Source organism: Choloepus didactylus, chromosome 5 (assembly GCF_015220235.1).
Source record: "Choloepus didactylus isolate mChoDid1 chromosome 5, mChoDid1.pri, whole genome shotgun sequence".
Taxonomy (NCBI): domain Eukaryota; kingdom Metazoa; phylum Chordata; class Mammalia; order Pilosa; family Megalonychidae; genus Choloepus; species Choloepus didactylus.
In genome coordinates this window covers 13604742-13617044 of record NC_051311.1, presented here as the reverse complement: position 1 = coordinate 13617044, position 12303 = coordinate 13604742, and the positions used below count along the sequence as shown (strand labels likewise).

The 12303-nt window shown below is 42.4% G+C and overlaps 1 long non-coding RNA gene across 1 annotated transcript in view; it reads left to right on the top strand.

Annotated features, from left to right (window-relative positions):
* LOC119534913 overlaps window positions 1-5683 on the top strand; it is a 51824-nt gene extending 46141 nt beyond the window's left edge. The window contains exons 3-5 of the long non-coding RNA XR_005217130.1: window positions 2930-2998; window positions 3910-3988; window positions 5367-5683. This is a non-coding gene — a long non-coding RNA (uncharacterized LOC119534913). The remainder of the gene's footprint in view (window positions 1-2929; window positions 2999-3909; window positions 3989-5366) is intronic.
* Window positions 5684-12303: the final 6620 nt, after the last annotated feature.

Genomic DNA, 12303 nt, shown 5'->3' with positions numbered 1-12303 from the left:
GTAAATAGGTCGCTGAGTGAACTCTCTTTCACCCTTTCGCTTTTTGAGATGAGGTAGGCTATGTCCACGCACTTGGGTGGAAGAGTGGTTCTGAGACTCTTTCCAGCTGGAATTTTTTTATTACACTCATTTAGACATTCAACACAAACAGGAACTTATTAACCACTTCCGACATCACAGCAGTGAATCTGCACATGGATCTGATAGAATCACCTACGTTTTTGAAATTCTGACAGTTGTGTCATCGGGTAAACAGATAATTTTGACAAGTGTATCATTTTTCTTAAATGTCGCAATGGAAATGGTTTCAAGATTCATTGGCAGGTCCCAGGGAGACTACAGTTGAAGACACCTCTGTTTGTTATCTTTGTAAAAGTGCACTTCAGTTGGTTTACAATGAGTCTAATTTCCTAAAGTAGATGACTCTCCCTTGGAAGAAAGAGCTTATATTTTTTAATTAAAAAAAGAAAATACCCTCAGTATGCATTAGGGGACTCAGCACTCTGCAAATTTGGTGGACCAGCTGAGCAAGAGCTTAAGTCAAAAATAGATTCCTGGCATGTTAATGGCAAATATTCTCTGAAGGAAGTATGTGGATCTCACCTTAGTCTCATCCTTTGTCTCATGGAAGAATTGAGAGGACAAGTGATCCTGACAGAAGGTTGGGAGGAACCTGAGCACATTGAGATCTTTTCTAGGGTCAGAGTAAAAGCAGAACTAGCAACTAATTCCCCTAAAAGATCAGGAGAAATCTGATTGGTTGCCTGACGCAAAAAGACTTGAATGAGCTTTGAAAGTGAAATAAGAACTCACTAGGTAGTCTGGGGAAGGAGGAAAGGGCTTTCAAAGCAAAGATAGACACACAAGCAAAGGCACCGAAGTGTGGGACGAATTAGTCCATCCAGATTCAGCAAGGGGTTTAGGATGGCTCCATCCATGAGCTCAAGGTGGAAAGGTAGTTGGGGGTAGACCAGAAAGGCATGTAGATGCTGTGCTAAGAACTTTGTGCTTCATCCTATAAATCAGGAGTCACTTACGCAAATACCTGCAGGGACTAGGCATGTTACTAAGCGGGTGAAGTGGGCCAAATGTAAAACATCAGGGAGTGGAGGCAAGAATGGCAAATGAGAGAGCCTGCGCCCATCCCCAGGTACTCACATTCAAATATTGCAAAAGCACTGCCTGCAGCGAACAGAAAGAATCTGTGAACAAGATTTGACACATAAGCTTCCTGTAATGTGATCCCTGCTACATAATGGGAAGAATTCAGAGGATTTTAAACAGAACTGAAATCAGTTTAGCATTATAGAAAAGTTGCCCTGGTGGCAATGAAGAGGATGGATTAGAGGAATATAAGAAAATTCAGGAGATTTTGCATTAAACAGGTGAGCAATGATACAAAGACAAGGACAGTGAATATACAGAGGAGGAGATATAGTATCAGCAGTATTTCATTTTTAAAGTAAGAAAGTGGGAGAGTGGGGTTGGGGGATCCCCTGGAGACTGAATGGATGGTAGTGAGAATCAATTAGCTATTGCCCTGATTTGTGTTGTATCACAAACCACCTTACAACACAGTGTCTGAAAACAGCAATTATTTATTCTTAGGAATGTAAAGATTGGCTGTGGCTTGGCTGATCTAGGCTTGGCTTGGCTAGATGGCTCTGCTTCATTTGGTGGCAGCTGAGACACCCCTGCTTCCCCATGGCTTGGCTGAAATCACCCTGTTTCATGTGTCTCTCATCTGGCTCAGACTAGCAACCTAGACAGGGCATGTTTGTCACATGGCAGAAGTGCCAGAGGGCAAGCAGAAACAGACAAAGCCTCTTACAACTAGTCTCAGAATGGTCATGTTGTCCGCTCCATCCACTTCCAATGGCCAAAGTACAAAGCCAAGGGGCAGGGAAGTACACTCCTCTCCCCCAATGAGACTGTGGCAGTGGTGTGGATGCAAGGAGAGATGAAGAGCTGGGGCCAGTAATCCAATCTGCAATTGTCCCTCATTGGACCACAATTATTTAGTTCCATCCCATAAACAAAATACACTTCCTACCATCCCAATACCCCCCAGCTCTTGTCAAATACTGGCATCAGACTCAGTGTCAAGATTTTATGAGTTATATCTGATCCAGAGATGGCTCTTCTTATCCAGAGGCCTATGAATGAAATAGACAAGCTCTCTGCCCCATACATGTCCAACATGCAATGGTGCCAACAGGGAAAAGATAACATAACACTCCCATTAGAAGAGGGGAAGAAGGAGAGACACCTCAAACTAGCCTATAGTAATTTTGGGATCTCACTGGGAAGATGTTGCCAGATCCCTCTACCCTCTGTAGGAAAAGTTCCTTGATTACACTTAGGTTCCCCATGAGATTGTCTTCTCTGACAATTGCTCTTCATTGCTCTTGGTTCCCCATTCTTGGATGTCCTTTCAGTTCCATCATCTTTCTTGACCATTTCTGAAGAGGACATAGGGAATATGCCGTTTGTGGTGCTGAGCAGTTTTTTAAGACTGCTATCTTTCCGGTAGAAGGTTAGGGCCCTGGAGGTCTTTATAAATTAAATCTGTCTATTTTAATCCAGGTTGACAGTTCTTTCTTACAGACCCTTATTCATATGTAGCTCAAAGTAATGATCTTGTGCTTTCAACCCTCTGTCTGAAAATCTCGCCCAAGTCTATAAGCTCACGAGGTCCCTTGTCTATCATTACCATGGGGAGCAGTCTTGCCATCTGCTTGGCCACCACATATAATAAGCCTCCTTGTCCATTTCTTCACCTCCTGCCACCCAGCTCATATGACATACTGTAAGTTTTTCTTATGGGAGCACACACCCCCAGAAAGAATTTCTGCATTGGTGGGTTATTACCTCAAAAACATTACTCCCGAACTCAGTGGCTTAAAACAATAATCATTTATCCCCATAGATCTGAGAGCAGTCTGGTGTGTGGCTGATGGGGCTGTGCTGGCCTGGACATGATGAAGTCAGAGCTAAGGTGAGGTTGCAGAACACGTACCATTCACCATGGTTGGCAAAAAGGAGGAAGAGCAGATTTGGAGGAAAGATAAAGTGCTCAGTTTTGGACCCTATGGTCTTGAGATGCCTGTGGGATGCTCAGGTGGAAAGGCCATGGCTCTGGGGCCTAGGAGAATGGTGAGAGCTGGAGAGAAAGTCAAGGGTCATCAGACTGTGGATTGTGACGAAAGACAAAGGGATGTGTGCTTGCCCCAGATGATCCCACAAAGTGACCAGAGGGTCTCATATGAAATCTTAGGGAACACCAACATTTAAGGGGTGTGCAAAGGAAGAGAAGCTCACAAAGAAAGCTTAGATGGAACAGAGACCCAGGAGAGAGTGGTGCCCTGGAAGCCAAGGGGGAGGAGGGCGTGGTTCTTGTGGGATAATAACAGCTGTCAAATGCTGTAGGGAGGACAACTTGTATGAAAACACAAATGACTCTTAGTTTTGGCAATCAGGAGGTCATTGGTGGAGGGACAGAATAATTTATCTTCTAACTCAGACACATTTGAGAGTGAAAGGAGGTGCTGTTAATAATTACAACAGAACAACATGTGTTCTTGGCAAACAGGGACATCTGGTCACACTTGTCTTTAAGGACCTTTTCCAGAACTATTTCTCTGGGATGAGGAGGGGCAGGGAGTAATATGGGATATGGAGAGTTGTGTCAGCTAGGGAAGATTTCTTTCTAAGGGCTTGCTTGGGAAAAGGAAAGCCAACGACCCCAAACCACCAGCTCTGTACAGATATTTGAAGATTCTTGTAACAGAGAAGTCTTCAAACAGCTTCCAGAGTTGTGCATCCAAATACAACTGACTCAGATTTTTCTAGGAGGATTGAGAAAGTAGGAGCAGCTGGTGAAAACACCCCCCCCATTTTTGCTTTTAGGAACAAAGGGGGATGATCTGTTGCTATCAACGAATTAGAAGGTCCTGGGCCATGGGAAAGAACAATCAATTGGACTCAGGTTAGTGTATCTTTTCCAGCCAGAACAAAGCCGTGTTCATACACAAGGTCTCGCAATACTCTATTGTCAAAGGACCTCAGTGTGACAGCAATAAGTGTGATGGAAAACCCAAGATAAAGAAATATATGATGATATGGCTAAGTCTTAAATGATTCAGACTGTGATGTACAGCTGCATGAAGAATAGTCTCCATTCATTCTCTGCCCCTGCCCCTCCCCAGGACACCCCATCCCAATGTGCTGTTAAAAATTATTCTAAAACCGGACTGGGTGGCACAGGTCCCAGCTTAACAAACCCCCTTTGTTAGCTGCATCAGTTGGCCCCAGAGTGCATGTGGGCAAGCTTCGGGAATAATTTCCTGGTAATCTAGGTTGAGCTTTCTCTTTCACACCAGTGCCAAAGAGCCAGCACGCCCGTTTCATTGACTTCGGAAGCCAGCCTGGGCACGGGACCAGGCTTTATCTGTGTAGTCGTGTTACTTTTACTGGACTGCTCATGGGGGAAAACAAAGTCCCTGCTTTCAGGCATCACTGGGAGTGATTCTGAGAGCTGTATTTGATCCCAAACCTTATCAGTGTATGTCTGTGCAATTCGGTTCTTTTTTTAGAACCCTTTCAGTTCACTAGCGACTAGGAGAATAGCATTACACTTTGGCTACACAGAATGTGAGATGCCAAGTTACATTTGAAAAAGAAATCTTTTCTTTGGGAACACACAAAAAAACTGACAGAACAATAAACTAACCAGAGATGGTGAAACCACTTTGCCACTGACTGTCCCCATGGTGGGAGCCAACCTATTTTTAAGTGTTTTGCAATTTCATTGAAATTTTGGGAGAGTTTCAAAAAGTTTTTAAAGACAAGTCTCCAAAGGTGAGAATATAAATGTAAATTTCTCCCTCCTACATGGAAGAAGTAATGGACCCTTGTTCCTAATGTCCTTTTTGAATGAGGAGTAGGAAATAATCATCAGATCTGGGTTCTCTGTTAAGTTGGATTCACTAAACAATAGTATAGTGGATAAGGCAGAACTGACTCCAAGTCCTGGTACCAGCTGTGTTACTTTGGGCAAGTTAATTAACCTTTCTGAATTTTATTTTTCTTTTCCAATAATTAGGGGGCAAGCATAATGGCCACCTCATATAGGACTGTTGTAAATATTAAATGAGGTTGCTCTTGTAAAGCCCCTGTGCAGCACCTATTACACCATAAGATAAAAGCTCAATGAACATAACACAGTGTTTCTTGTGTTATGGACCCTGCCTGAGGAGCCTGAGAAATCAATCCCAAGACTATTGCAATTCCAAACTTCAAACCTGGAGGATGTTCACGCCTGCCCTGGAGCGGGATCCAACCTTTGGGTTCTGTGTCTTCCTCAGGCTGGAATGCCACCCATGGCCCCTGAACTTTCTGCCTCCTGGATTCTTAGCTGTCCTAAGCCTGTGGCCTCTGCTCCCCAGCCTTCGACCTGACCTCCCTGTTCTGACTTACCGCTTGGCTCAGAATGATTCTTCCTCCTGGTCTACCACTCACCCCCCCACGGAAGACCCTCCACTGGTTGGGGACTTCCTCAGTGGTGATGAAGAACAGGATATTTTATCATTAATGACAAGGGATCAAGGGACAGATTATGACTCTGCAACATACAAATATTATCCCCTGCACGCTGATGTTGCTAGTAGTTTTATTTGGTTTGTTTAGTGCATTGTTTCTATGTCAGACTTTCTTAAAACATAATGAATATTTTAAAAGTCAGCATTTGTAATAATAAAACTCTTTACTATCATTTTTAGATTATGTTGTAGAGTTGCATTTTTAAAGGAAAATCTTAGGAGTTTGTATGTGTGTGTGTGTGTGTGTGTTTTGTTGTAACGGTTTTAAGTTCTTACAGGTGAAGAAAGATTGTGGGAAGAGAAAGTGTTCCAGCATTTATGATAGATAAATTACCATCACTGACCATGTTTTGTGGTGCTTAAAAGATCATTTTTAAAGTGTGAATTTATATATATATATGTATATTTATGGAGGCAACTTTATAGGGTTTTGAACACATTTATATCTCTTTTCCAGAAATCCCAGTACTAGGTTGTTCTCCCACAATAAATATTTATTGAACATCTACTATGTGCCAAGAACTCTTCTGCACTTAGGAATATATCAAAGAAGAATGGTGTTTAGCCCTGTTCTCTTTGAGCTTACATTCTAGTGGGGAGACACAAACAGGAAAGAGTGTGCAGAATAAATGGGTCAGTGATGGAGTACATTGGAGTAGTTAGTGTCAAAGGAAGACAAGTGGATCAGGTAGAGGGCCCAGGGGCGGTGACGGCACACACTGGAATCCAGAGCCTCATTTGTCATGGCTGCACATTATCTGGAAGTCCCGTAATTTAACCCACTCAGTTGATTCTCATTTTACTATTATAAATAAAGCTTCAGTGAACATCCTTGTATGTATGTATACGTAAAATGTCTTGTCTTCTTATCTGATTGATTTCCTAGGACCCATTTCAGGAAGTTATATTGCTAAGTCAAATACTATAAACAGGTTTAAGGCTCACCTTCCAGAAACTCTTAAACAATTTATACTTCTTACAACATCCTTGTTGTCACTCTTTTTCCAGCCCTAGATATGATTACCTTTTTGACCCTTGACCAATTTCATCATCAAAAATAATATCAACATTTTCCTGATCCTTTCTATATCAAGTGAAAAACCAAAAATAACATTCAATATGATACTTATTAGATTAAGCACACACTTGATTAGTTGTTACTACATCAATATTTTAAGAGTTTTTCTCTCTAATATGAGATGACGGGTGATTTTTGTTCCTCCATGCTTTTGTGTTTTCTTCATTTTTCTAGTAACTTTTGTTTTTACTGATAAAGATAGATCAGTTTTATGTAAGCGAATAATATTGGGAAGCTTTGTCAGCATTTCCCAGATGGGCAAGCACTGTGTCTTCTTTTCTCTGTTAACCTGCTGAAGTGGTTAAGGTATCTTAAAACACAAATGGACAACTCTTTCTGTCCTCTTCTGGCCAGCAGAGTGTGGCTTGGCTATACGTTCAGGATGGATTATACTGTGTCTTGCTTCTCTTATGCTATGTGGCTTGGTCCCTAAGGTTTAGAAATGAGTTTTCCTAGAAGGCCAGGCTTCATTCAACCTATTACATCAGGTTATTGGAGGTGGGGGCCCTGCAGGGTGCTCCTACTCCTGGGTCTGCCCAAAGAACACGGCTCATACCTCCACTCACAGAACATTCTTTCAGAGGATTAAGTCCAATAAGAATGACCCAGTCAGCTACTTCTTCATTTATTGAGAGTGTTCTGAGTGATGAGGATACGGAAGTGAATAACACAAAAACATCTCCCTCCCTTGTGGAGCTTCTATTCTAGCAGGTAGACACGACAATAGGCAAGAGCAATGTGTAAGCCCTTTGGTGTGTTAGATGGTGACAGCTACTAGAGCGGGGAAGGGGGCTATGAAGTGGAGAAGGAAAGAGGATGTTTGGGTTCGAGATGGGTGACCGGTGAGGTGTCCTCATAGCGCAGCTGGAATGGACTCAGGAGGACCAGGGCATGTTTCCTGCTGTGGCTTTGGGCAACTCTGTCATCAGGAGAATAACTGGGCTACTGGACTCTTGTTCCAGTTAACATCACCAGGGGAGACCATTTTGGATCTGGCCCTCTTCTTTTAGGACAATTAGGAGCCAGAGTGATGGGTAGGTGATCGCCAAGCAGGAAGGCCACTGTGGTGTGGCTGGGGAGCTGGGGAGGAGAAACCTGGAGTTACAGGAACCAGGGAGAAAGCTCAGGGATGCTCTAAAGTGATCTGAACTGATCAGCTGATCTAAACTGATCTAAATTGATCTAAACTGATCAAAACTGATGAGCTCTAAACTGATCTGCCTCCTCCTTGCTTTTCCTCCTTCATCTCTGCTTTGTAGGCCTTTGGCTTAACTCCAAGGGCATTTGAGACAGCTTCCAAAACAAACAACCAAGACCCAAACCTGTTTAGAAACTGTATGAGGTAAGAATTTTTTATTGAAAGGTGATTTGGTGCCCTTGTAAACACCATTTGTTGACAAACATTGTGCTTCTCCTTTAAACATAGAAAACAAATATATTATTTGAAAGTGGCAGCACATTTTATGTCCAAAGAATAAATGTTACTATAAAGGAACCTTTAGTATTAAAAACATTTCTTCCCTATGGGTGATTTACAAATCCTAATTAATATACATGTCCCTGTTGAGTTAATTTGTTCCTTCTGTCCCACTCTTACTTTACTGCTTGATTTATATATTCACAAAGCACCCTATGAATGCTTTCAAAGCAATTACTTCAGTTGCTTGAGAAAGAAGGATTATTGCTGTATAGCAACAATGAGGATGAATTGTGCAATGCATGGAAAGGATGCAGATGGTTTAATAGTAAATATGAAATACACACCTTTTTTTAATACTATAAAGATGCTTTTATGCAAAAGCCTTCAAAAGTTTTTGAGGTTGAATCACTGTCAAGTTTCTATTTCCTAATGTCAGGACAAAAAAAAAGGCACCAAGTATCCAAATTGATAATTTTTTGGATATATTTTTGTATTAATATCAGAATGTCATTATATCTGATGTTCAGCATTACGAACTCCAAAAAACAAAGCACGTTATGACTTAGGATTCTGGGAAGGTGTACTACGCATTTCTCCATTTTGATTCCATCTGTGTCTGCGTGTCACTCCCTGCAAGGAAGATTTTGCATCTCCAAAGCTACTTCAGCTCCTTTCCTTCAAACTTTCTCTAGAGGGCAACGGGGCCAGCCCTATTGGAAGCGCTTGATAAATGTGGACTGAATGTCTGGAAGGTGGAAACTTAAATAGTTAAATAACTCTCAGGAAAATTATAGTAAATATAATATGTGAGATGTAGCAATTAAATCACAGAGGTGCTAATTCTTGATGAGAAGAAATGTGCCCCTCCTTCCGAGGAACACAAGCTGTCCAGTATGGCCACACTGTCCCAGTACCCTGCGCCACAACCCAGAGCCTAATGGGAGCTGTAGACGACTGAAAGATTCAAGGAGAATGTCTACGGTTCCTGGCAGTTCGATTGGAAACTGGCCATTTAGCCCTATGTGACCCCTCCTTTGCTGGGAGGGTAGGTCCCCTGCGAGGCCTCGGACAGAGCCCCTGTCCGCTGGGGTACTGGGGATACAACCTGCCTCAGTTCCAGCCACAGGACCAAAAGGCACATGATCCACATCACTTGTGAGCGGCCTGGGCTCCTGCCCCACCTGATCCAAGGCCCAGGACGCCGGTGACCTACTTAAAACTTCTTTCCTTTGCTTTTGAAACTCTTTGCCCTTCCTGATTCCAAACGACACAGGAAATTTCAGGGCCCCAGTCCAGACTGCTTCAGAAAGTGCTGCTGAAGGATTCTGAAGTATCCTGAAGCTCCCGTATCTTGTGACAAAGCTTGTTCCTCTTTGGTTTTATCCACATTTGGGGCTGCGGTAGGTGCTGGGGAATTGGGTGACTTCTTGGCTCCTTAAAGCTTTTTTGCTCCTGCTTGGGGACAAGAGGCTCCTCCCACCCCCACCCCCCTTTTAGGGCCATGCCCTCTCTCCTCGGGTACACCCGACAGGGAGATCTTTTCTATTCAGCCTGTTCCTGGTGACTGAAGTGAATGCGTTTATTTTTGTATAAACCCTCGTCTCCTCCTCAGAAACCTCGAGTAGAAACAGGTTCGTCTGGTGCAGCGTTTAATTGCCAGGTAGCTGCTGGCCATTATGCTGGAGAAAGGAAGGTGGAGGTTTTGACAATTTAACTTTATTCACATTTCACTGGGAGAGGAAGAAGACAGGCTCGAAAGTACACCATTTCCAGCTGTCCTGGGAAGGCCAGAAAAGGATCTTGTCTATTTTCCCCTTATTACATGTTAAGCTTCTTCAATGTATATGTGAATATAGATGTATGTGTATGCCTGCACATATATGTATGTGTCTATATGTATACAAATGTATGTGTGCACACATACACACAGCAAAACTCTCAAGAGTTGGATGCTGAAGAACTGTGCTGCTTCCAGCTTATTTGTTTTCATATTTGGCCCATGTGCTTTCCCCATCTCCACCTGTTTAGATCCTACTCGTCCTTCAATTTGTGATTAAACCAGACCCTCCATGAAACGTCTACTGCTCCCTGTAGGAAAAATACATGTGTTAGAATGAGAGTCTGCATTCTAACAAGTCCCCAGGTGATGTTGATTCTTCCGAGCTGCAAACCCACTCATTGCCTAGAAAGTGTCCTTGGGAAATTATCCAAACTTCCCAGATAGTAAGACTCACCCATCATATGGTGTGTTTATTCACACAGACACACAAAGACAGATTCCCAGGCCTGTTTCTTGAAAAGTCTCATTTAGTAGTTTGGGTGTAGAGTGTGCAAATTTGAATTTTTAACAAGCAGCCTGGGTGATCCGATTTAGACAAATCTTGGTGATGCTGGGTTTCAGCAATGTTTTGTCACATTGGGCATTGGTTAAAATCACCTGGCTGTTTTGATAAGACAGTCCCCCTTCCTCATTGTGGAACCCCTTCCAGGGGCTTGAGTCAGCTTTTCCCGGGGTAGAATTGAGACACATGCACTCTAGAAAGCCAGAGGTCATTTACATGTGCACTTGACATTGAACTCCACTGACCACAGTGCTCACTGCAGATGGTCGGGAGTTTCCTGGTGTAGAAGGAAAGAGTTAATAGAGGCTGCAGAAAGAAAACAGCTTAGCCCCTGCAGGATCACTGGCCTTGTCACTGCAAATTGTCTGATTTTGCAATATTAAAGGTTTGTTTCAACACCTGCTCTTCACTGGTATAATTCTAAGGACTACTATTCCCCCGTAATAACTTTAATAGAAGAAAATTAAGTTGGTTCCACATCTATTGGGTCATTTGTGTGTACTTTTTCCATTTGTTTTTTACCCTGCTGTTTATACAAATGAAGATGTTAAAAGCCTCACAATGTCTGAAAAGAGTTGGCCTTGTCTCAATGCTTTTTGCTATGAAAAGTCTAATTTTATATGATTGAGCATGTTTATCTGAATTTCCTATCCCAATATGATCTCCAAGTTATATGATACTCCCCTGCCAGGGCTGAGAGTCTTTCAATAGGATCTCTTTGGGATGTGATTAAAATGCAACCAGTTTAGTGTTTCTTCTGATGAAAAAGCCAACCAGTTTTCAGCTTTGGTGAAAACAGTGGTCATTCCAATTGTAGATGAAACAACTGAGCTCTCCAAAGCCCTGAGTCTTAAGACAGAAAGAGAAGAAGGAGTAAAAATATAAGTCTCAAAAATAAGAACAAATTTCCTCATTTCTCATTTTTAACCATCAAGAGTATTCCCACTGGATGCAAATAATTAAATTATGGGCTCATCCTTTGATCAATTATAATGTTAGAATGTCACAAAATAATAAAATGCAATTATGAGTTTTACACCAGGAATTGGATCACTGATATTTGTTGAGAATTTCCAAGGTACTAACAAGAGCCCAGAAATGTCCAATTGTCTAATCTTATTTTAATTTGAATTCTATTTATAAGCTAATAGCCCAAATTTGGTTTTGGCTCAGACCAGAACAAACTTCCCAAGGATAAAGATACTTCAACACAGAGTGGCCCTTCAAAATAGTAGGTTTCCTTCCATAGATGCTTAATTGGAAGTTATCTAATCATACTTCAAAGTTGAAGATAGACTGTGTCTTTGGTTCCTTAAACCTGGCCATGCATCAAAATCACATGGGGGTACTGGTAAAACACAGATTATTGCAATCTATAGAGCTACTGAATCAGACTTTCAGGGTAGAGCAAATAAACAGAATTATTTCCCCCTAAATGACTGCAAATCGCCACTGGTATACACACCAGCTTTAGGGAACCAACTCTGGAATACCCCTCTGACGCTAGAATTCCAGGATGCTCCAAATGTAATATAGGTGCTTTGTGAACTAGGGCATGGTGTTAGTTATCACCAAACAATCCCATGTCACATCACGTGTCTCTGTGGGCTGTTTACATGCGAGGAGGAGAAGTCAAGGTGAGTTCCAAGGAAAGCATTCCTGTAAGGGTGCACTGGGTGTTTCACTGGAGTTTGGGTTGCCATGGACCTGGGCACAGGACACAGGGAGTCTGAAGTGCTCAGCAGGTGATGAGTTAGAATCTGGGCAAAAACAAAGAATGGAAGTCAAGCAAAGGCAGTGGACAGATGCCAGCAGGTGGAAAATAAGCTGTGGACTCACATCTCAGAAGGCAGGGTGAGCTGG